Source organism: Triticum urartu, chromosome 5 (genome assembly GCF_003073215.2).
Source record: "Triticum urartu cultivar G1812 chromosome 5, Tu2.1, whole genome shotgun sequence".
NCBI classification, from domain to species: Eukaryota; Viridiplantae; Streptophyta; class Magnoliopsida; order Poales; family Poaceae; genus Triticum; species Triticum urartu.
In genome coordinates, this window is record NC_053026.1 from 172,991,063 (window position 1) to 173,015,605 (window position 24,543).

The window sequence follows — 24,543 nt, forward strand, 5'->3', positions numbered from 1 at the left end:
GCTTCTGTCAGTCTTGCCCTCCAATACGTCCTATCAACATACAACTAACCCCGCGATCCACGCGCACGCTCATATGATGGGCACCAAAGGGCAGCAACATAACCACAAGCAAATTAAACCAATCATAGCAATTCACCAATTACCAATAGGTCAACGAAAATCTAGTCAGACATCATAGGATGGAAACACATCATTGGATAATAATATGAAGCATAAAGCACCATGTTCAAGTAGAGGGTACAACGGGTTGCGGGAGAGTGGACCGTTGTAGATAGATGGGGAAGGTGATGAAGATGTTGGTGAAGATGACAGAGGTGTTGGTGTAGATCGCCGTCACACGATGATGGCCCCGGCGGCGTTCCGGCGCCACCAGGAGATAGGGGGAGAGGGCCCCCCTCCTTCTTATTATTCTTCCTTGACCTTCCCCCTAGATGGGAGAAGGGTTTCCCTCCTGGTCCATGTCCTCCATGGTGGCGGAGGGGATAGAGCCCCTCCAAGATTGGATCTGTCTCTCTGTCTCTCTCTGTTTCTGTGTTTTAGATACTGGCCTTTCAACGTTTCTTATATTCACTACAAAAAAAAGACACATCCGTGACATTTTGGGCCGAACAAAATGTTTTTCTGTCATACATATGACACTTCTATGACGATAATTGTGACAAAACCCGGTATCATCATAGATGTGGTGGGATCCTACTTCTATGACAAAACATCATGACAGAAAATGGGCTTTTCGTCCTGCGCGGGCCGGAGACGCAGCTGCATGACATTATTTGGGCCGTCCATGACAGAAAAAACCATGGTAGAAGCGAGGGGGAGGAAAATTTTGGGGAGTTCCCGGTTACGGTGGGAGGTCGGGGGCCGAGCGATGCGCGTTTCTCTCATACACGTACGCACATGTGTGCGAGGCGTTGGCTCTAACTGAACCCGAGCGAGGCGTTGGGCTCTAACTGAACCCGAGCGATTGCACCGCAGGCTACGCGTTACTGAACCCGAGCGATCGATCGATGGCTGTTAACTAAACCCGATCGAGCGATTCCTTGGCTACTGCTGCTAACTGAAGCCGATCGATGGGATGAACAGTGAGCATTGCGGGGGGGGGGGGTGGTTGGTTGAATAGTGAGCGGTGGCGTTGCCTCTGGATGAACAGGACCCCGTGGTGTGGTGGAGGGCTGGATGAATAGTAGACGGTGGAGGGGTGCCCTTGGAGGGGTGGATGAACAGGACCCCGTGGTGTGGAGGGCAGGATGAACAGTAGACGGTGGAGGGGTGCCCGTGGAGGGGTGGTTGAACAGGACCCCGTGGTGTGGAGGGCTGGATGAATAGTAGACGGTGGAGGGGTGGTTGAATAGTAGCCGGTGGAGTAGCGCACGGTGGAGGCTGGATGAACAGGAGCCCGTGGAGGCTGGAGGAGGTCGACGGTGGATGAACAGTAGCTCGTGGAGGCTGGAGGGGGTTGACGGTGGAGATGAACAGTATCCCGTGGAGTCCCGTTTTTCGGTACGCCACACCCCTCCCGATGAACAGGACCCCCGTTTCAACCGTAGCACTCCAACACAAGTCCGTTTCCTCTGTTTTGCGGTACGCCACACCCCTCCCGATCAACAGGACCCCCATTTCGACCGTAGGAGGTCCGTTTCCTCCGTTTTGCAGTACGCCACACCCCTCCCGATCAACATGACCCCCATTTCGACCGTAGGAGGTCCGTTTCCTCCGTTTTGCAGTACGCCACACCCCTCCCAATCAACAGGACCCCCGTTTCGACCGTAGGAGGTCCGTTTCCTCCGTTGTGCGGTACGCCAGGCCTCGTTTCCATCGCCTCTTCCGTCCAAGCCCTCCCGATGAACACGACCATGCATTCCGTTCCGACCCATGAACACGACGACGACGCTGTTTCTCCGTTCCGACCCAGCCATGTACACGAGCCCTCGCCGTACGTATGCGCGAGTAGGCGTTTGAGACCCCGCCCATATGTACACATATGTGGCCGTATTTTCTTTCTTGCACCCTGGCCGCTGTACGTACGTGTACATGCTACGTTCGCGCCTCTACTACGACACGTGCGCCCCTCTACATCGACCAGTATGTACGTACACGTTCGGGACCAGAATGACAACGCCACGTACGGTTCGACCAGGTGGGTCCCGACTGTCAGGCACTTCCTTGCCTGCGAAGATGTAGCTGGTGGGTCCCAGCGGTTAGGAGGCGAATCGTTTTTTTGCCCGGACGCACTTCCTTGCGTGCGAAGGTGTAGCTGGTGGGTCCCAGCAGTCAGGGGGGAAACATTTTTTTTGTGAAATACGGTGGCCCCTTCGGTGGGTCCCTGCTGTCAGGTGGAGGAATCATTATTTTCCGCATAATAAGGAGGCACTTCCTTGCTGCCGCCATGGACCCAGCTGTCAGCCTCTCCACGTATAGTCCACGTCCGATGCAAGTCATTCCTCAACCACGTTGACCACGCCGCGCCGACAGCACCAGGGCAGTGGACGATGGCGAGGCCTAGGAAGGGGACGGCACGGAGGTAGGGAAGACTCGGTAGTTGTTTCCCACGTGGAGGGGAGTACGACTGTATGAGGGTTTACTGGTTCGTCTACCATTGCCGGAGAATAACAGCGGGTGTGGGTGAGTAGAGGGATGGCTAGGCCAGCGATGGGAGTACGGCCAGGCGGTGAGGCCTGCGCGGCAGCACAACCGGCCGCGAGGAGTGAGCAGGCAGTCCCGCCGGCGCTTGCTTGAGCGGCTGGAGCAGGAAGAGCAGAGATTGAAGAAGCACGACAGCCGTTGGATGGACATCCAATATCAGTGCTTGTGCGTCAACCTTTTTTAGGAAAGCCTCGGATCTGTGGAAAACAGCATACAGCCCATCTGCCATTATTTCTAATAATTTACAGCCCATTTGCTAATTCTTAAGGTTTTTTTTGGAGCCCATATTCTTTTTGTCAGCATTGCAGCCCATATTGTGGCAACGGTTAAAAAATTATACAAATTTTTGCATATTTCGGTGCGGTCCGAACAGTTTTTCATCCCGAAATTTCGACTCACATTCAAACTGATTTTAAAAATAAATGTATATCAATATAAAATCCAACAAATTCTCCACGCATAGAAATTAATGTAATTTAAAATCTTGAAATGAAAAAAAGATATTTGAAACTAATTGCCGGTTTGATGTGTTTTAAAAATGTACAACCCATTTCTCATTACTGATGGCCATTTTCTCGGCCAGTCGAATGAAAGCTCTCCCCGTCTTGAAAGATTTGCAGCCCAACACGCCTGACAAAGCGACTTACTTGGCAAATCACAAAAAAACTGGGCTGTGGCCGTGGAACTAGCTGTCAGCCTCTCCACGTACAGTACTCTTCCGATGGAAGTCGTTCCTTGACCACGTTGACCATGCCGCGCGGAGAGCACCACGGCGGTGGACGACGGTGAGGCCTAGGAAGGGGACAACGCGGCAGTGGAAGCCCGCGTGGAGAGGACTACGAGGGTTCACTGGTTCGGCTGCGGTGTGAGGCTGCCGTCGCCGCAGGGCCTGGCCAGCGGTGGGAATAGTAGGGGGCCGTGAGGCCTCTACGGCAGCATAGTCGGCCAGGGGAGGCAAGAGCATGCGGCACGACTAGCGCTGCTTTGGGCGGCTGGAGCATGAAGACCAGAGGTTGAAGAAGCACTACGGCCGTTGGATGGACATCGTATGGTCACTGGAGCTAGAATCATTCATATTGACTAAGTTGACAAATCCCTTCATCCCCGTCAACTTAGTAGGCCCACAAGTCAGCCTCCCAGCAAGGTGGGTCCCAGCTAGCCGAGGGAGTATTCATTTTTTTGTGCGTAATAAGGAGGCACTTCCGGTGGGTCCGAGCTGACAGCGGGGGAACGTTTTTTTCGCGAAATACGGTGGCCCATCTGGTGGGTCCCAGCAGTCAGGGGGAAACGATTTTTTTTGCAAAATACTGGTGGCTTGTCCGGTGGGTCCCTGCTGTCAGGTGGAGGAATAATTATTTTCCGCGTAATAAGGAGGCACTTCCTTGCAGCTGCCGTGGACCCAGTTGTCAGCCTCTGCACATACAGTACTCTTCCGATGGAAGTCGGTCGTTGACCACATTGACCATGCTGCGTCGAGAGCACCTGGGCGGTGGACGTCGGCGAGGACTAGGAAGGGGACCACTCTGAGCCGGGGAAGACCCAGCAGTGGATGCCCACGCGAAGAGGAGTATGAGGGTTCACTGGTTCGGCTGCGGTGTGAGGCTGCTGTCGCCGCAGATTAACAGGGTGTGTGGGTGAGTAGAGGGATGTCCTGGCCTGCGGTGGGAGTAGTAGGGGGCGGTGAGGCCTCCGTGGCATCACTGCAGGCCACGGGAGGCAAGAGCACGCGGCACGACCCGCACTGGTTTGGGCCGCTGGAGCAAGAAGACCAGAGGTTGAAGAAGCACTACGGCCATTGGATGAACATCGTACGGTAACAGGAGCTAGAATCGTTCATATTGACTAAGTTGACAAAGCCCTCCGTCCCCGTCAACTTGGTAGGCCCACAAGTCAGCCTCCCACTATGCTGGGTTCCAGCTAGCAGGGGGAATATTCATTTTTTGTGCGTAATAAGAAGGCACTTCCTTGCATGTGAAGATAGCTGGTGGGTCCGACATGTCAGCTGGGGGCACTTTATTTCGCGAAATACAGAGGCCCTTCCGGTGGGTCCCAGATGTCAGGTGGAGGAATCATTATTTTGCGCGTAATAAGGAGGTATTTCCTTGTGTGCGGCCGTGGACGCAACTGTCAGCCTCTCCATGCACAGTCTACTTCCGATGGTGTCGTTTGTTGACCACATTGACCACGCCGCGCCAAGCGCATCAAAGGTTGTGGACGACGGCGAGGCCCCGGACAGCAACAAGCCGGAGGTGGGAAGACGCGGGAGTAGAGTCGCAGAAGGAGAGGTGTACGAGGGTTAACTGGTTCTAGTGCGGTGTGGTTCGGCAGTCGGTGGAGAAGAACAGGAGGTGTGGAGGGGTGTAGGGATGGCTTGGCCAACGGTGGAGAAGCACTTCATAGCGAAGCGTGCTAAGCAGAGCTGCTAGCAGCAGGAGGCGGGAGGTGGTCCCGGCAGCGCTGGAAGAAGAAGACGAGAGATTGAAGATGGATGTCTGTTGTTGGATGTAAATCCAACGGCTAACATGTTAGAATCATTTGTTGACTAAATTGACAACGACTTGCATTGGCTTCGACCTATTGGCCCACATTTCAGCCTCCAAAAATGTGGCACGTATTCAACCCATTTTTTTAGAATTTACAGTCTTTTTTTGCGCGGTAGAATTTACAGACAGTTTGATCTTTGTTTTGAATTACAGCCATTAGCTGGGCTGGGTGAACAAATAATGTAGTGTCCATGTGGCCCGTTTATTTTATTTCCTAAAAAATTACAGGCCATTTGCAGTTTCTCGAAATACACGATTTTGCTGGGCTGATTCTAATTATAATGTTGGGTTGGGCCAGCAATGTTATCAAAAAATAAAAAGGGGCTGAGCATTTTGTTATAAATATATTTAAATAATAAGTGATATTATTACATTCGTCCTTAAATCTTACCAAGCTTTTGTACACAATCACTAGGATTTTCGTGCCAAAACAATCTAGGATTTTATTTGTTAAGAAATTTATTTTATAAGTTAATAAGATGTGGGATATTGTTTTCTTACATATGTAAGTATGTGTTAAATATATGATGACAATAAAAATAATATATAATAACATCTGAAATAATTTTTTTTTAGAAAAACAGGGAGCATCTCCCTGGTTCCATTGTTGAGAACGAAACCACAACATATTCTGATACAACAGCTCAAAGAGCAGTTCGAAAGCAAAGGTAGAAAAGCTACAAACTAGGGGGGTGGATGAACAAGTTCTCTGAATAACAAAATCACCCGAGCGGTGCCAAAGGCAAAGCGGATAGAGCACTCAAATGACACAAGGAGGGTCCAGCGAAGCCTTCATGGTCTTCAGCCGAGGGGCCGTGTCAGCCTGCGGCGACCAGTAAGCAAGCGGAGAGACCGGGCTGGAAGGCGTAGCATGGTGGATGTCCCTCTTTTTCGGCGCCAGGTGCCCATCAACTTCATCAGAGTTCTTGAGACGAGCCCATGGGTCCAGCCCCAGAGCAGGTCGAGCCTTGTTCAGCCACAAGTGATCGCCAACAGTTTCTGGAGGGATCTTGTTAGGGTTTCCATGAAGCTCATCAACTTGTCCTTGTCCGATCCGGAGGAGAGAATTGCCCAATTCCTCACCATGTTCCGGATCAACCTCAAGACCTGCGAAATGGAAATCCAAGAGGTGTTACTGAAAATCATAGCATTTCTGTATTTCCAGAGGCACCAAAGGACAGCTGAGCTAACAGTGTTTAAAACTGAGCGCTTTTTGGTAGCAATCCAGTATCTGGCGACAGATTCGAAGGATGAGCCAATCTGACTAGAGAAATATTCCTCAATGTGGGCCCAGAGATGTTTAGCAACTATACATTCAAAAAATAGGTGAGAACAAGACTCTTGTTCCAAGTACTAAACACAATCAAGGGGTTTGATGATGTGTCTCTTCCTAAGGTTATCCCTAGTCAACAATTTGTTTTTGGAGAGAAGCCAGAGAAATACATGAATTTTAGGAGGAACTCTCAATTTCCAGACAGCAGGGATAAACACGGGTTGAACCCCTCTAAAGTTGATAACATGATAGAGGGAGCTGGAGGAATACTTCCCCTTATTGTCCAGCTGCCAAATCAGGACATCCGACTCGGCAGTAAAGGTAATGCTTTTGTTAAAGAGAGTTTTAGGCATTGAGCGTCCCAAACTTCATTGACACTTTTGTTAAGCTCATTGCGGACAGAGTAAATAGGCCAAAATTGGACTGCTAGGGGGATGTGCCAAACCAACTATCTTCCCAGAACCTGGTTCTGCTCCCATCCCCTATGTTCCATCTCTAGCCAAATTTCACAGCATGCATAATAGATTTTAATCCTTTCCAGAATCTAGAGGTCTTAGGGTTGGAGGAAGGGACAAAAATATTAGGTTTATTTCCGACGTATTTATGGGCAATAAGAAGCTTCCAGGGTTTCAGGTCTTCCTCATAGAATCTTTTAATCCAAGAGCCTAGAAGACAGATGTTAATTTTTTGGAGGTTAGGTATGCCTAGGCCTCCAAAATCTTTTTTCATAGAGACTAGGGCCCAATTAGCAAGGTGTAGCTTCCTATTTCCCTCAAAATCATTCCACAAGCAATGAGACATCCGAGAACTGATGAGGTTCACTGCCCATTTAGGGAACTTGAAGAAGGAGAGGAGATACACTGGAATGCTAGCCAAACAAGCTTGTATGAGGATCAATCTACCTCTGCAAGAGAGAATTTTGCCCCTCCACCCAGCAATCCTTTTAATGATTTTATGCAGAAGGGGTTGGATATCCTCTCTCCTCAGTTTATCATAGTGGAGAGGGATACCTAGGTAATTAATGGGGAAGTGACCTTTATTACAGACTAGAATAGAGAGGAAGTCAGCTAACTCCTGATCATCCATGTTGATAGGGATGAGTTCACTTTTAGAGTAGTTGATTCTCATGCCTGAGACTTGTTCAAACTAGGTTAGAACAGTTTTCAGATTGCTAGCATGTGTGGAGTCATTGTCTAAGAAAAGGATGGTATCATCTGCATATTGTAGGCAGATGATGCCACCAGGGCAGACCTCAGGACAGAGCCCTGCAATCAGACTATGATCAGCAGCTTTGCTCAGCATTTTAGTAAGAACGTCCACTACTAAATTAAACAAAAGCGGGGAGATGGGGTCACCTTGCCTAAGGCCTTTACCAGTAAGGGAAAAATCACTTTCACAGTTATTTAACTTGACCCCAACAGACCCCCCATGAGTAAGTTGCTGGATCCAACTCTCGTCTCTGAAAGGCTTGGAAAAGATCTAAGAGATCATTTTTCACCAACTCCCAAAAATGCTGGTAAAACAAGAAGGGAATCACATTAGGACCAGGAGCCCCATTAGGATAAGAGCTAAAAATGGCTTCCTTCACCTCTGTCTCTGAAAAAGGGGCTTCTAGCAGCTCATTTTCAGCAGGAGAGACTTTTTCAGAAGCAGAGAAAAAAATGTTTTGTAGAGAGAACCCAGAAGGGTTTTCTTTCTTAAACAGGTCTTTTAGAAGTCACTAGCCACTTTCAGCATCTCATCTACCTCAGTAACATGTCCATTAGGGCCATCAAGGGAGTGAATGATGGTTTTCCTCCTCCTCTGGTTAGCTACTGCGTGGAGGTAAGCAGTATTTCTATCACATCCAACATATGTAGCAGAACTGTGGGTTTTCCTTCTGACAGGGCAATTCTCAACTTTATGGGTAACCATTTTGCAGATAAAACAACTCTTGGGCTTGACACATTTATCCAAATGATGACCTGGTTCCCCGTAGTTGTAGCAGATCACCTCAGAGTATGCCATAAGGCCCGAAACAGGGGCAGGAGCAGTTTTCTGGATGTCCTATCTCTTCTTTTGCTGATTCTTGCCTTGAGATTTCCCACTGATCTGAGAGTCAGAACCACCAGCAGATTGATCTTGGGCAATTATAGGAACCTGCCCAGATTGTGCCCCCATTTGGGGCGGAGGTTGGCCGTACCACTGCCCAACCAGCGCCCCCCCATTGTGATAGGGGAAATTCATCGGAGTTCCTGGTTCCTGCTCATCCTCCAGCCAGATGTTGTCTCTCAGGAAGCAGAAATAAGCACCAGACAGCTCAATTGAAGCAGATTGCAAGCCTAGTTTCAATTTTCCGCAGGTTTGGGGGAGAGGTAAGGTAGGGGATCCACCTACTCCCGCTCCGGTGGCGTGCTGGTGGGCAGGAGTCCAGTCAAGCATTCCCATCTCGCAGCACGACGTGGATCTCCTGAATTCACTTCTCCTTTCGCCCATCGAACGAACGCCATCGGTGGCTCACTGGGCTGGGGCATCCTGTGCTTCTCCGAGAAATCTCCTTCGATGTAGATCCGCAGGGCTAGATTCAGCAGCTCCCAATCCACATGATCCTTGCACATCCGAGCATACCTGCGCGAGTGAGCGAACGGATTCGGTCCCTCCTTGGTTTCCTCCCTCGCAGCTTCCTCCTCTGCTTCCCTCCATTCACGCGTGCACTGGGTCCAGGAGAGAGCGTCGTCGCGGATCCGCATCGCCCGCCCCCTCCATCTCCTCCCTCGAGTCTCCCGCAGCACCGCCGGCGCGACAGAGTCGAGCGGCTGGAGCATCCGCGGGAAGGCTTTGTAGACATGTGGGAGATGCATCTTGTACATCTACCTATCTTCCAGCCATTCCCCCGTGGATATGGCCGGCGACTCCATGGGGCGCGCGAGCGGACTTGCTGAGGGGGGCAGGCGCGCCCGAAGTCAGGAGGCGGGGGGTGGCGGCAAGATCTATTTGCCAATTACTCCCTCCTTTTCGGTTTATAGGGCTCAATTCAAAAATCTCACCAACCAAGGTAGATGATGAATGGTGGAATACTTTTTGTAGTTTGCAAAAGCACCTAATTAATGCACTTGTTTTCCTCAAAAAATTATGTTTACCAATGCATAAATTGCAATGCATGCATGCATAAAGTACATGCATTGGTCAATTTTCTCTTAATACTTGCATGCAATGATTTAATGCACCTTGGAATCTGAACATGTGATGGAAAACAACCAAATTGAGCCTTATAAAATTGAAAAACTAAAATTTTGAGATAAGCCCTATAAACCGAAAAGGAGGGAGTGTATGAACTAATCAATCAACATATAAAATAATTTAAATATATATAATATAGTTAGAAGGGAAACATAAGTTGGACCTGGCGTTCCTATTCTTATATAGAAAAATAGAACATACCTCTGCGTTTTCCTCAAAAAATACATAAATTGGGCTACCAAAAATAAAACCTCGGATGGGAGGTCCATAGGCCGGTCGATACATGACGTCCCTAAGAAAATACAAACAGGCCTATGGACCTCCCATCCGAGGTCGTGGGCTGCGCATGGTCAAAATGAAAGCCTAGATGGGGCAGCCCAAAACCACGTCCAACACTTGCCAAAACTTCGTCCCTCGTTTTCTCTGTGTTTCGCACATTCGACATTGTGTGGGCATTTTGACTGTGCATCATATGAAGATGTGCTATGCATGAATGTTGATCAACATGATGTTAACTGGCTGGTAGTTCCATTTTCGACCATGAATAAAACTTCCAACATGATGTTAACCCTGTTTGAAAAGGCTGTGTTAATATAAATGCTCTGCCTCTGAAAGTTGCAGTTTCTTATCTGAAACTGAACTTGCAGTTTCTTATCTGAAACTGAAACTTGCAGTTTCTTCTCTGAGAATCACATTGTTTGCACTTTTATACTCCTATGAAACTATGTTTTTTAAGTGCTAAAAATAGATCTCTAGAATTCATAAAATACTTCATATGCTCAATATTGCAAATCTGAAATTCAAAAGACATTCATATCTGAAAGTACCCTCAAAATACACAACACAAAACACAATTCACAACCTGCAAATACTGACAACCCTAAGCTCCTGCTGAGAATTCACAACCTGCCCGACTATTGGGCTAGGGGGGCAGCCCCCTCCTATTCCTCGGCGGAAGACAACCGCCCCGTGAGACGATGTGAACGTCGAGGGAGACGATGGCGGGGAAGCGTCGTCGGGCCAACTGCTTTTGTCCTATTGCAGTTGGGTTCAGTCGACGAAGACTCCACCGGCTCGCTCTGGCAGGACACCCTCACAAACGGCACCCTGTAGATGCTCGATCCTTCAATCTCTGGTGGATGCTCCATCTGGGATCGATACTCCCACCACCGCTCCCTCACGATAGGATTCGGTGAATCTGTTTGCTCCATGGCACAGAGGAGCATCTCTATGTACTCCGGCTTGACTCCCTCCGGGAGTATCGCCGCCTTTTCGCTCTGTTGTAGATATTTGGCCATGGATGTCGCCGTCGCCTCTAGCTCGTCCTTGTTGTCAAACCAAGACTGTATCTCCAACATCCTAGCTAGCTTCACAGGGTCGCCGTCTGCGATCCTCAGGTATCGGTTGTACTCCTCCATTGATCTACTTCTCCACAGCACCTTCACTCGTCGGCGGTGGTTTTTGAATGGAAGAGGAGAGGAGCGGCGCTGCATTTAGATTGGAACAAGAGAGGAGCGGCAGTGGTTTAAGAGGAGAAGAGAGGAAGAGTGGCGCTGCTCTTGGAAGTATTTTTTTGTTGTTTCGCGTATTTTGGGTCAAAGTTTGACCACGTACTGTATTTGACAAGCAAAATGTGAATGCATGTCACCAAAAATTGTACCGTTTGGTTCGTATCTGAATGTACTTTCAAATTATACTCCCTCCATTTTTTTATACAAGGCCACAAACTCATATTACAGGTACCAAGGTAAAAATCAATGCTATGTTTAAGTCAATGTTGCTAGCTAGCTTGTCACCTTGATTTTCATGTTAATTAATGTGGTTTTTCTCTCCCAAGCACAACAAGCCAACCCTCTTACTCCTCATTGGTTTATTAATGTTGGGAATGCAAGCTAACCTTCTCACTCCCGCATGCACACAAGGGATACTAATGTCCTCGGGTGCTAGTACGAGGCAAACGCCATCAATTTTGCCTCGATTAATGTTAGTGGCCTTGTATAGTTGCAAATTGTAATTTTGATAGTGGCCTTGTATACAACGTATAACATATATTTTATGTGCGAAAATCATGGTCAATTATGACCCAAAATAAAAGGGAGACTAGTTAATGTCGGGTCGCTTTCTTAATTGAAGGGTAAATTGATTTTTCTTTTCATCCAGTCAGAGCGCGCCGGCCCTCTCGTCCAATCCTAAATCGCTGCCGCACGCTCCTCTGCCTCTTCTCCATTGCAAAACCACCTCCTCTCCTCTCCATCATCTCCATTCCAAAACCACCGTCTCGCCTCTCCCTCTTCTCTATTGCAAGACCACCGTGTCTCCTCTGTTTTCTAGACGCTTTGCGCCCTGGCGCGGGCGCAATCCATGGATACAAAATTAGTATACTGTGTACTATTTAAAAGTCGAGGGCGGGGCTTTTCCTGCGCGGTAGGCGGCGGGGCAGTTCCGCCTAGTCGGTTCGACAGAGACGCGAGAAGACAAGGGAGTAGGCTGCAGCAAACGTAGGGCTGTGTGATTTGACAGCGAGTTACTGCTGGACAGGTGGGGCCCCATGATTTGACTTGCCATTATCATTTTAACTTCGGCGCTACTACCGGCGTGAGTCTCCCAGATTCCTGACCACCTCCATACAGGTGCCTCTCCCAATGCTCCACCATGTAGTAGAGGCTGGCTCTTGCATGAGAGCCCACCTCTCCATTTTTTACTTGCCTCTCTTTCCTCCACATATGCAAAAATGCCATGTAAAGCGCACTATTGTACTTACTTTTACTTGCTCCTATAGGTGCTTAAGCTTGCAACATAGGCATAAAGTCTGATGTGGCAAGTTAATCAAGAAGAGAGAGACTAGTTTGGTAACCCAAGGAAGAAACGGTTCTAAGCGCGTGTACGTAGGTGAAAAGACAATTTTGAGTCTATAGCTAATTAAATGAAGCAAACTTAGCAACACCATTTCATTGGAAGAGGTCACTCCTTGGCAAATGCAATAAATACACGCGCTTACTAGCACCGTTTCTTCCTTGAGTACAAAGAAAGAGATAGAGAGGAGTAACAAAAAATACACTTATAGCCAACCTTGTTGTAGTATGAGTGACTAAGTGATGACTATGTATGACATGCCAACATCAGATAGCCTAACGCACCGTGTTAAATCTCTAAGGGCACGACCGCGCGAGCGACGCGACGGTCATGGTAGGCGCGACCATGATACGAGCTGCTGGCAGCCCTTGGATCTGAGATCAAACGGTCGCATGCTAAGTTGCTAAAAATTTGCAGAATAACCCTCTAGGATAGGATATTCACCCATAGGTCTAGAATCACGCCATGCAACCATTCGATCTCAGATCCAAGGGCTCTCGGAAGCCCGTATCATGGGAGAATGGAAAGCCACTACCCTGCCGTTCGCACGCTGGGAGTTCGCTCCTACTCGTCCCCGCACGTCCTTTAATACTACGGCGGTTCGCTCCTAGTCGTCCCATCCATTCACATTACGAAAGTTCCACTAATCCTAACCCTCCTCCCAAATCCATGGCGTCCCAAATCTCCATGATCGGTGGTGAGTACAAGGTTAGAACCATCACCAGCGATGAGTTCGACGTCATCTACACCCGTTCTTCCGCGATGGTGAAAGGATGCCTTTCTCGCTTCAGACGCATGTTCGAAAACTCAGATGATGAGTGGGTTACTGGGCTAGATGTTGAGTACACCACAATCCTAGGACGAGAGAAGGATCTAAAGGACGAAGAGAGGAAGAAGCCCGCCGTGATCCAGGTTTGCGTGCATGACTTATGCTTGGTCTACCACATATGGAATGCCGACGTTGAGTGCCAGGATTTTAAGGACTTCCTCGGGAGCAACCTAGTCAAATTCGTTACTGTAGACTTTGGTAACGATAAAGAAATCCTGGGTCAGATAGGCCTCGTTGTAGGCAACCCCTTCGACCTCCAGAAGAATTGGCTGGTGCCCTCTTGTCAGCCTTCAATGCTGACCCTGGCAGGATCCATGGTTCAATCTTCGTACGGTAAAGTACTGGTAAAACCTCCATACACGTTTCATTGTCATGCATGGCAGCAGAATGTACTAGATATAGACCACATCCACTACGCTGCAATGGATGGCTACCTTTGCTTCAATATCTACAAGGGTTGGATGAAGAGCAACAGCCAAGTGTGCAGTTCAAGCAAAGAAGTATCGGCCAAGAGGAAGAGGGACAAGGACGAAGTCGAGGACGTGGACGAGGACTTCGAGTAAGGTGGCAGTGTCGTTGCTCATGGTGGTTCTAATGCAGTGTCTACTGGAACAATTGCAAAGTTTAATTTCACGTGTGCTTAATTTAATTTGAGGGGTGTGTTGTGCTGATCCCCCAGCAGAACTATGTTATGTTTCTTCTCGTTACTTTAACTCTTCAGTACGTACATACTAGTATTTCTTACATTTCATCTTTTAGTTGGTATATTACTACCACTCGTTTCTTCACATTATATACATACAATATATATGGCCAACATCATATAGCCAGTAGTTTAGTTGTCAAAGAATTTCAGGGTGCTTAGTTTTGTCAAAGAATTCTAGGATGCTTAGAGGGTGCTTGGATCCAAGGGACTTATTTTAGTCTGACTAAAAATAGTCTCTTTAAGAGGCTAAAGTTACAAGCACCCCTGACTAAAGAGGGGCTAAAACTAGTCTTGAGACTAAATTTTTTTAGTCAGGGGTACCCCTACTAAAATGTGGATTAGTCCTCTCTCTACTCATTTAACTCCTCTCCTTTAACACAGGCGAGTTCAGGATTGGAGGGTTTGGAGGATAATAAATGCTCATTAACTTGATTTTAGCCTTTTTAGTATTTGGATCCAAGCATGGGTGAGGCTAGCATGTTTTAGTCCCACTACTTTTAGTCATGGGACTAACACGTATCCAAGCACCCTCTTAGTTTTATTTGAGGGGTGGGTTGTGCTGGACACCATTATTGTGACTAGCCTTTTCGATAGTACTATATGCATAATTTGGCGACGAGCGCTCTCTATATGTACCACCTTTTTTTAATTTCAATTTTTGCTCCATGGCGCAATCCATCGATACTACTGCTGTACAAAAGTATACATTTTTTAAAAAGCTAGAGGGCGGGGCAGTCTAGCTTGGTCGGTTTCACAAGAGGCGAGGGCCTTTGTGATTTGATGGCTCATTACTACTGGAAGGCGGGGCCTTGTGATTTGACTGCTCGTATAAATGCGCCAACGACCTGATTGAGGAGGAGCAAAGAACCGTGCGGTATACTCAAGTTTTCCACTGGAGTAGTACTGCGACAGAGGAGCACGAAACACGGCAGCCCAGTGCCATATGGCGATAAAAATGATCTAATTTGCTAGTCATCTCATTGTTAGCATTGTTTTATTCATTCCCTCAAAAAAAACATTGTTCTATTCATGCCTCGCAGAGAACGTGACACGTGCGGCGAAACACCCGAAGCAAAAGATGAAACACAGGAGCAAAAGAAGAGGGAAGATTATCACCCCAAATGATCTAATTCGCCGCGGAGTCGTAACTGCTTCTTCATTGCCTGCACGACCTCCATCTCCTTGCGCGTCTCCTCCGCCATCTTCATCATTGTGTCCATGACGCGGCATTTCTTGACGCAGGCCTTCATCATCTGTTCCACGGCCATATTACGTACCTTGACAGCAGTCGGGTGCTTGATGCGGAGCTTCGCCAACTCTTCCTTCTGTTCCATGGCGAGGGCCTGTAGCATCTTCATCGAGGAACTACTATTCCCATGCAGCTTCTTCCAGCCGGCATTCTTCTCCTTCAACAGGTCGATCTCGTGGCAGAGCTTCGCATTGTCCTCCTAAAGTCGCAGGATTTCGCCGGTCGCCTTCTTCTCCGAGGCAATGCTCTTCTTCAGCAGCATCACCAAGCCAGCGGTCAACTCCCCCTGCTGATTGAGCTCAGCGGGCATGTCATCGAGGATCTCCTTCAGCAACTCCATCAAGCCTTGGATGAACTCCTTCGGCTTATTGAGCTGATTGGGCATGCCGTCGAGGGATAACGACTCCAGCTCCGCCGGCTCGGCATGTTCGCCTCCGCGGCTAGGGCGCTCTTGGGAGCCATCGCCTACCCGTGAGAGATCTTTCGAGGTCTCTGCGTGGCGGCGAGCCCTCCTTTTTTCCGCAGCCTTGGTTGTCGCTCCCTTGTTACGAGTAGTTCTCGACCTAGAGCTCCGCTCACCAACCATGACAACGACGGATGAAGAAGAAGCACTTATGAGGAGGAAAGGTAGAGTGATTTTCGGTTAGGTAGTTCCCCTTTTTATAACCTAAGTACTAGCACTAGTACTAATACCTGCATAGTGGGAACACGTTCAGCTTTGGTACGTACTACTAGTAGGTGTGAGCAGGCTTTCGAATGTGATGGGAACAAGGTAAAGATTAATTGATGGTTTTGGTTTCGAGGCCCGAAACGGCTCAAATGCGTAACATAAATTTCAAGTACTACACTGCTCAAATGCGTAAATATTGAGTACTCCCTCCGTTTCTTTTTAGTCCGCGTATAAGGTTTGGTCAAAGTCATGCTTTGTAGAATTTGACTAACATTATATTACAAAATATAAACATTCACAATATGAAATCAATATTATCAGATGCACCATGAAACATATTTTTATACTATATAGTTTTAGTATTGTAGATGTTCATATTTTTTTATATAAATTTGGTCAAACTTTGTGTAGTTTGACTTTGACCAAATCTTATATGCGAAGTAAAAAGAAACGGAGGGAGTATGTTACTGTCAGAAATTGGCACAAAATACGAAGGAGACCAATGGAAGTAGTACTAGGAACCCACGATTTAACTACTCGCATGCGCGCAGTGGAGTAATAATGTCTTTCTTCCGCCCTCACGTCCACCCAATTTGCATGCGCTGTATTAATCGACCATCAATGAAGTGAACGACTTTACACGTGTCAAATTATCACATGGGGTGGATCTTGGTACAAAATTGCGTCCGCCCGTGTACCTATGTGTGCGTGCGAGGAATGAGTGCGTGCATGGCGTGTGTGCACATCTTCGCTTCGTGCATGTACCGCCAGTATGGCTCAGGGAGGACGAGTACATTCTTCTGGAACCAGCAGCACGTCACTGTGGTCAATCCACGCAAGGAGGTCGCGACAACGCCTACACATGTGCCACGTGGCTTCATGAACTGTAAGAGAGACACTGTGTACCGTGCCATTGGTATTCTAGTTTACGTGTTTTGCACAAACTTGAAATACTATTAAGGTACACATGCATTGCACGCATCAGATTTTGCAACCAAATTACGAATAAATACCACACTATAGCAAGTAATCTCTGAGTCATATATGCCTGATGTAGCCCTTCGTTTAATTCTTATAGTTCATCTCATTCAAAATCAACAAGTTTTTATAAAAAAGCTAAGAACGCGGGAATAGGAAAAACATGGGATTATAGTGGAATGTCGTCTTGAATCCTACAGGATTGTACGAGTGTTTGATTGTGCATAGAAAAAACACAGAATTCTTTCAAAGAGGTTTGAGTGGATGGGATGTTTCCTATGAAATCTAGTGCAAATGAATCATATGGAAAAATTCCGATGGTTTATAATCCTACGAATCAAACAACCAAGATAGGAAAAATTCCTAATGATTAGAATCCTCCAAAATTCCTTTGAGAATCCTTTGAATCAAAGAAGCCCTTAATATATCTTATGATTCATGGAATTGTGCGTTGTAAAGTAATGACAAACAATGGCAATTCAACTAGAAAAAAAGTTTGGGCAGTTATGATACGGAAGAATCTAGAACAAAAGAGAACCACTATTGTTTTGAGGTTTGTGCATTATGCTTAAGTTCGACCATGAAGTCTGCTAGATTATACATGTGGAAAAATCCGGTGGGTGGGCTAGAAGATGGTGCGAGGGGCCGAGTGGAGGGAGACTATGAAGGAATGCACAAGTGGAGATCGATATTTAGAGAGAGGGGGCGAACACGTGCGCTGATGCGCGCAGTGGCGGAGCCATGAAAAATAAATGAGCTAGGGGGCCATGCATTGCTAATCCTTTATGAGGAGGGTCAATTCATGAACTTAAACCATTTTTAGCAGCAATTGTCTAATGATCACATTCATATTAGCCTTGATATATAGTGATGTTAGGGGGGAGGGGGGCAGGGCCCTTACTGCCCCCTGTCTTCACCATTGTGCACGCGTCTGAGAGATGAAGAGGAAGGCATGGATGATGAGAGGGGGGCGTTGGATACGTAACTAATGTGGGTGTATTAGCTATATATGTTAATCCTATATAGAGAGATATAGCTTGATCGATGTGGACGTGGGAAAGAGGGTGAGACCTCACTGGATATATCGATTGATCGCTTTGTGTGGAAAACTATGAAATACCTAGCTATATACACACATACATAGAGGAACATCGATCGTTGCGCATGCACGCGTGAGAGATAAAGAATGCCCGATATGATGCAGAGGGGATGTGTGTTGGTGTGTGCCTTCCTGGAAGACCGACCTGAAGAAAAAGATTGCATGCGTGCGATGGATAATGCTGACTGGTAGTGTGTGTGCATGCATGCATGAGAGAAAGTTAGTGATACAATTATAAAGAGAAGACTACTGTGTGGGTGTAAAAGAATAGATGAATATGTGAGGTCACAATCAATGTGAAGTTGAATTCAAATATTTGAATAAGAGATCTTGATGTTTGAAACCCATGCATGCATGAATATAACAGAGATCTGCACGGTGTGGTTTGGAAACGAACATGTTGTAATGTATACACATTGAACAAGGTCAGACTGATTTGAATTTGAGATACCGATGGCACACATCATTTGGCCATGTCGCATCCATGCATGGACACACTATTCTAATTGGAGATGATGGGCGGCTTTTGGATCACATATCTATATCTATACCCCTATATATTATATTATTTTTTTATATTGTGTGCGGGTAACTTTAACTTTGAAAGATGGTCGTTGGATGAGGCGAATCCGATGGTCCAAAGATGGCAAATTTGAGCACTACTGGCCGTTGGATATCAGGTAGATTCCACCAGATTTTGCCACATGTATAATCTAGAAGACTCCATGGTTCCAGAATCTTCCGTATCAGAATTGCCCAAATGTTTTTCTACATGATTTGCCATTATTTGTTTTTACTTTATGTCTTACGACGCACAATTCCATGAATCTTAAAATAGATTAGCTTTCTTATAAAAACTAGATGATTTTGAATGAAATGAACTATAAGAATTAAACGAACATCTACATCATGCATATATGACTCAAAGCTTGCATGCTATAATGTGGTATTTATACATAATTTGGTTGCCAAATATCATGCGTGCAATGCACGTGTACCTTACTCTAGTCTAAATGGTGTTTGTGTGTGTGTTGTGCGTGTTGAGGTGCAAATTGTATTTTTTGGGGTACACGTTAAGCTTGTTCTTCCGAAATTTCAAGCCATGCCTTGTTATGCCGAAAATTCAAGCTAGCGTCTCTGTCTATCGTGCTGTGAAACTCCTGCCTCTTCAACCCGCGCCTTGTTAGCCCGAAATATTTAAGATATATCTTTGTCTTGTTGTGCTCTGACAACTCCCTCCTTCTCAACCCGCCCCTTGCTATTCCGAAATTACAACGCCCGTGAAAACTCCCACCTCCTGTGAAATCTAGATAGGCGAAATGCCCGTGGTACCCCTGAATCGAAAGAACCGCCTCAAATCGGTGGGGGTACTTTCATAACTTACCCCACATTTCGGACAAGTGCGTCTCTAAGCCATGGTTCCACACTGCCATCCCATCCGCCCACCCATTCGTACACCGAGGCCGCGAAAACCCACGACGAAACCCCACACCCTGCTCCGTCCGCCACCCAGCCGGAGCCTCTTCCCCGACGATGTCGTCCACAGCAACACCTCGACGTCCCTCATCCACCGTACCGGATGAGGATCCGTCATCGATCTCGTCATCCCGCCGGTTCAGCCACCCCGTCCTCCACCTCCAAGGAGCTGCCTCGACGTTCTCCTCGTCTTTCGCACCACCTCCATTCCCACACCGCCGTCTTCACCTGCACCACCGGAAGAGCATCATCGTCACCGTTTCCTCGGATGAAGCTGCGACCTAATCGGAGCCACCAAAGAGGTTGTACATTAATCATCACATTTTCTTCTTGATTCGATCTCGCGGTGCTGCCGGCGCTCGGTCCCGAGCCGACACGGTGCGGCTCCATCCACAGCGGCATCGCCGGCCACTTCCTCCACGGCGTCGCTCCCTCGGCGGCGACGTCCACATCAGTAGGACCTGCTGCTGCTTTAGCTCTCACTCGCGCTACTGCTCTGCTCTTGCTCTTGGTCCCCTGCCTGGTCTGCTCTTGCTATTGCTCTTGCTCGCGCTGCTGCTCTCGCTCTTGCTCTTACTTGCGATGCTGCTTCGATTTAGCTACACTTCAGTCGACTGAATCGACTTTTGGGTCAGTCAATTTTCAGGTGGTGGGGGGGGGGCTCGCCGGGGTGAAGGAAGAACCAGCCGCAGTGTGGAGGGGGGCTCACCGGAGAGATACCCCACTATCTATCTTAGGGTTAAGGATGGGGGCGGTGGTCGCCGGCGGTAGTGGGGCGTTGGCGGGGCGGTGGCATGGGGATCACCGGAGAAAAAGCTCGGCACGGGGTGGCCTAGAGGGATGGCCGGGGCGGCGGCGGACCGGCAGTGGGGAGTGTTTTCGGGGCGGGCGGGGCGGCGCACCGCCGGTCGCGGGCGGCGGGGGGCTGCTGTTTGGCCGGCTCAAGGGGGTGGAGGTTGAAGATGAACCGCAGGCCCTTGATTTCATATCCAACGGCTGCAAATCGACTGACCAGAGATGAAAATGCCAGTCGACCGACATGTAGCCTCACCTTACTAGTGCATTCAGTTTCGACAGCAAAATTCAGTTTCGACAGCAAAATTCATTTTAGACAGCAAAATTCAGTTTCGACAGTTAAGTTCAATTTCAACAGTTCAGTTCAGTTTCGACAGTTAAGTTCAGTTTAGACAGTTATGTTCAGAGATGAGCGGCTGATGTATTTTACATCTAGCACTTTGTGGTTATGTATTTTACGTCATGTATTAGAGATGCTATTAGAATTCCACTCAGGTTAACGTTGTTCGTTGTCTCTCTTGTCCTGCTTCAGCCTCGGCGTCATACAACTCACCGGAGCTGCTCCAACGACGAAACCCTCCATCACAGCGGAGCAGTGCCTCGGGCTCCATCTCCAGACTCCTAAGATCTTCTTCCCCTCCTCCGACAGCCAAGTCAGCCGGAGCATCCTCACCGGCCAACCCAATCACGCTGAGATCGACATGGCTTCGCCAAAGAGGTTCTACACTTGTTGCATCTCTTTTTTACTCTACATGTTATATATATTGTCCACTGAGCACTCGTAGTAATAGGAAATACGGTTATTTTATCCTACTATATGACAAGCAGTGAGGTACCAGGCAACTTAGCTATCCGTGATGGACTCTCTTGAACGCCATCATTATTTATCTCTGTGCATTTTAGTTGTGCATTTGTCGATGGGCCTGAGAGTTGAGCTAGTATGGCAGTGTCCTGGGTCCAAAGTAATAGAAGTAGCACAAAAACATTTTTTTAGTGTAGGATTTTCCTTGCTCAAGCGTGCCTACTAGAATCGCCAGTGCTTGAAAGGAAAATTGAATGAAAAAAATCGGAATTGGAAAGTTTCCTATGGTACTACTTTTCATGAATTTGGTGCAAAGGAATGGAGCAAAGGAAAACTGTAGGATTTGTTCCTTTAGGGTCTCCTTGAAAGAAAAACCGTAGGAATTCTAATTTCCACTTCTCCTCCTTTTCATATTCCTATTCATCAAGCACAAGACTAAGAGATAGTAGCATAATAGCATTATAACCATACATTTTCTTGTGGTTTGACTTAATCTCACCATGCTTTTTTGCATCATGTGATCTTCCAATTGTTGTGAATCAAACACCCAGACTGGCGGAAATCCTGTGTTTTTAAATTCTCTGTTTTGCACGTGCATTCCTATCCTATTCCTGTCTATTTCCTATCCCTGCATTGTTAGAATCCTCAAATCCAAACAAGCCCTTACTCAATTACATCTGTTACAGATATGTGTCAAAGAAAACCTTGTGTGGTTTGTCCTGCTCTTGCGGCGATGTGCTCCACCCCAGCTCGGCTGCTCCAACGACGGAAGGGTTCACCACAGCAGGGATCCACTCTCCAGACTGTCTTTCGCCGCCTCAGATCTTCTTCCCCGCTGCCGGCAGCCATGGCAACTACATTACCATCATCAACTGAGCAAATGACCTTGAGGACTACACGGGTCCGCAAGAGAGGTCACACTCTTCCGTGTCTGCTTACGTTATGCGTCGCTTAATATGATGACATGCTACATTATCATCGTGTTCACCTATTAGACTCCGAGTCAGTTCCAAACTAATGATGAAACTTGAGTTTTTAAATGGTTGTGGGGTACATATTGGGGCAGCAATCAGTACTATCTATCTACTATCTGGTTAATCTCCGGTGTCTACTGTGAGTTTCATGTTGGGTGCAAACAAACGTTAAAGGAGCCATTATCTGTATTTTTTAACTAAAGCTATTATCTGCCTGTTATCATTGGTTTTGGGTCTATCCACAGTTTGCTACCATCACTCTGGATTTGTGCATGCACTCCTTACATAATCTCACTATGTTTTATTCCTATGCATGCCAGTTATTGTACACAATGGAACTGATCATGTAGAGCAAAAGAGACGAGCCATGCGTGGCAATAAAATTTCATGCAAACGTTGTTCCATGGTGGGCGCAAAGGCAGCCCCCTCCACCCATTTCGGATCGTAATCAAGAGGAAGATAACTGTTATGAGGGGGATTCAGAAGGAGAAGTCCACTCCTATTTACCCCATGAGGTCTTCACTCTAACATGGCATGCTGATGTTTGTAATATCATGCATATGGTGCCTTGCATTGCTTACTGTATACATTAAAGATGTCATCTGCTTAGTTTAGACATGCTTTGTGTCAATGCCATCTGTTTAGTTTCTTTATCGTATAAGTGAATCATGCAATGCCATCTTGTCTAGCCAGGCATCATATATGTGAATTTTGCAATGCCACCCTAGTTAGCCAGTCATCTTATATGTGAATTATATCATGCCATCATTTTTTTATTACGTGTTAAATTGTCAACAATTTTAGTACATTCAATTACTCTTCTTGTGCATCAGCCATTTGGCACGGTCATGGAAAAATCTAGAGTGGAAACAAGGTCTTTAGAGCAGACAATGCTATCTCATGTATGCATGTCTTGCTGGTTATGATAGCTCCTCAGAGGAGGATTCAGAGACAGATGACCGGTCATATTTCCCCCCCGAGGTGCATGCCCTAACTTGGCAGGGTTATGTTGCTCATATCATGCGTATGGTATCTTACATTGCTATTTCATTTTCTTAGTTTAGACATGCTTTGTGTGAATGCCACCTGTTTAGTGTCTAATTACCATATATGTGAATTATGCACTGCCATCTTGTTGCAAGACATTATATATGTGAATTATGCAATGTTATCTTGTCGCAAGGCATTATGTATGTGAATTATGCAATGCCATGTTGTTTAGGCAAGCGTCATATATGTGAATTATATGACGCCATCCTTTTTTTGTATTTCTCATTGCTTTTGTCAACAATATTTGTATATTCAACTGCTCTTCCTGTGCATCAGCCATTTGAATTGGTAATGGAGAAATCTGGAGTGAAAACAAGGTCTTCAGAGCAGACAATGCTACCTGCTGAAGCAGATATCATGCTGGTTACAGATAGCTCTTCAAAGAAGGATTCAGAGGCAGATGACCAGTCCTATTATCCCACTGAGGTGTATGGTCAAACTTGGCAGGGTAATATTACTCATATAATGCATATGTTGTATTGCAATGCTTAGTTTTTACATCATATACACAATATTTAATGCCATCTCCTTAGTTGACACATCATATATGTGATTGCCCTCTGCTCACTTCCTTAGTACATAAATCATATATTTGAATTATGTCATGCTATGATATTTACATAGACAGCATGTATCTGAATTATGGCATGCCAACCCATTTTCTAAAGACATAATATAGTTATATCATCTCATCCTGTTTACATAGTCATCATATTTAAATTATGTCATTCTATCCGTGAATTATATCCTGCCATCATGTTTCCATCGACGGCATGTTTGTGATTTATGGCATGCCAACCACTTTAATAGACACATCGTATAGTTATATCATGTCATCCTGTTTACATAGTCATCATATTTGAAGTATGTCATTCTATCCTGTTTAGTTAGCCATCATACCTGTGAAATTGTGTCATGCTATCCTGTTTAATTAGCCATCATATATGTGAAATTATGTCCTGCTATTCTGTTTGCTTAGACAACATAAATGTGAATTATTTCATGCCCTGCTTTCTTCCCTACTATCCATTGCACCTGTCTATCTTACATTGTCTGTACATTCAATTACTTTTCTTGTTTATCAGCCATTTCAATTGGAGGGAGTGATGGCAGTATCTGTGGGAGTAAAAACACGGTCTTCAGAAAAGATCGTGCTACCTGTCGATGCAGGTAGAAGCATGGTTGTACTTTCCCAAGAACCAGCCCCACCACACATAATCCACACTCATGCAGATTGTACCCCTACCCAGTTGGACAGAGAACCAGCTACACCCCTTCTAACCCCAACCCCAGCAGATAGACACCCAGTTCCCGTTGACACAGCACCGTCTCCACCACAGAGCACCCAAACACGAGCAGTTAGTAAGGCAACTGCAGTGCCCAA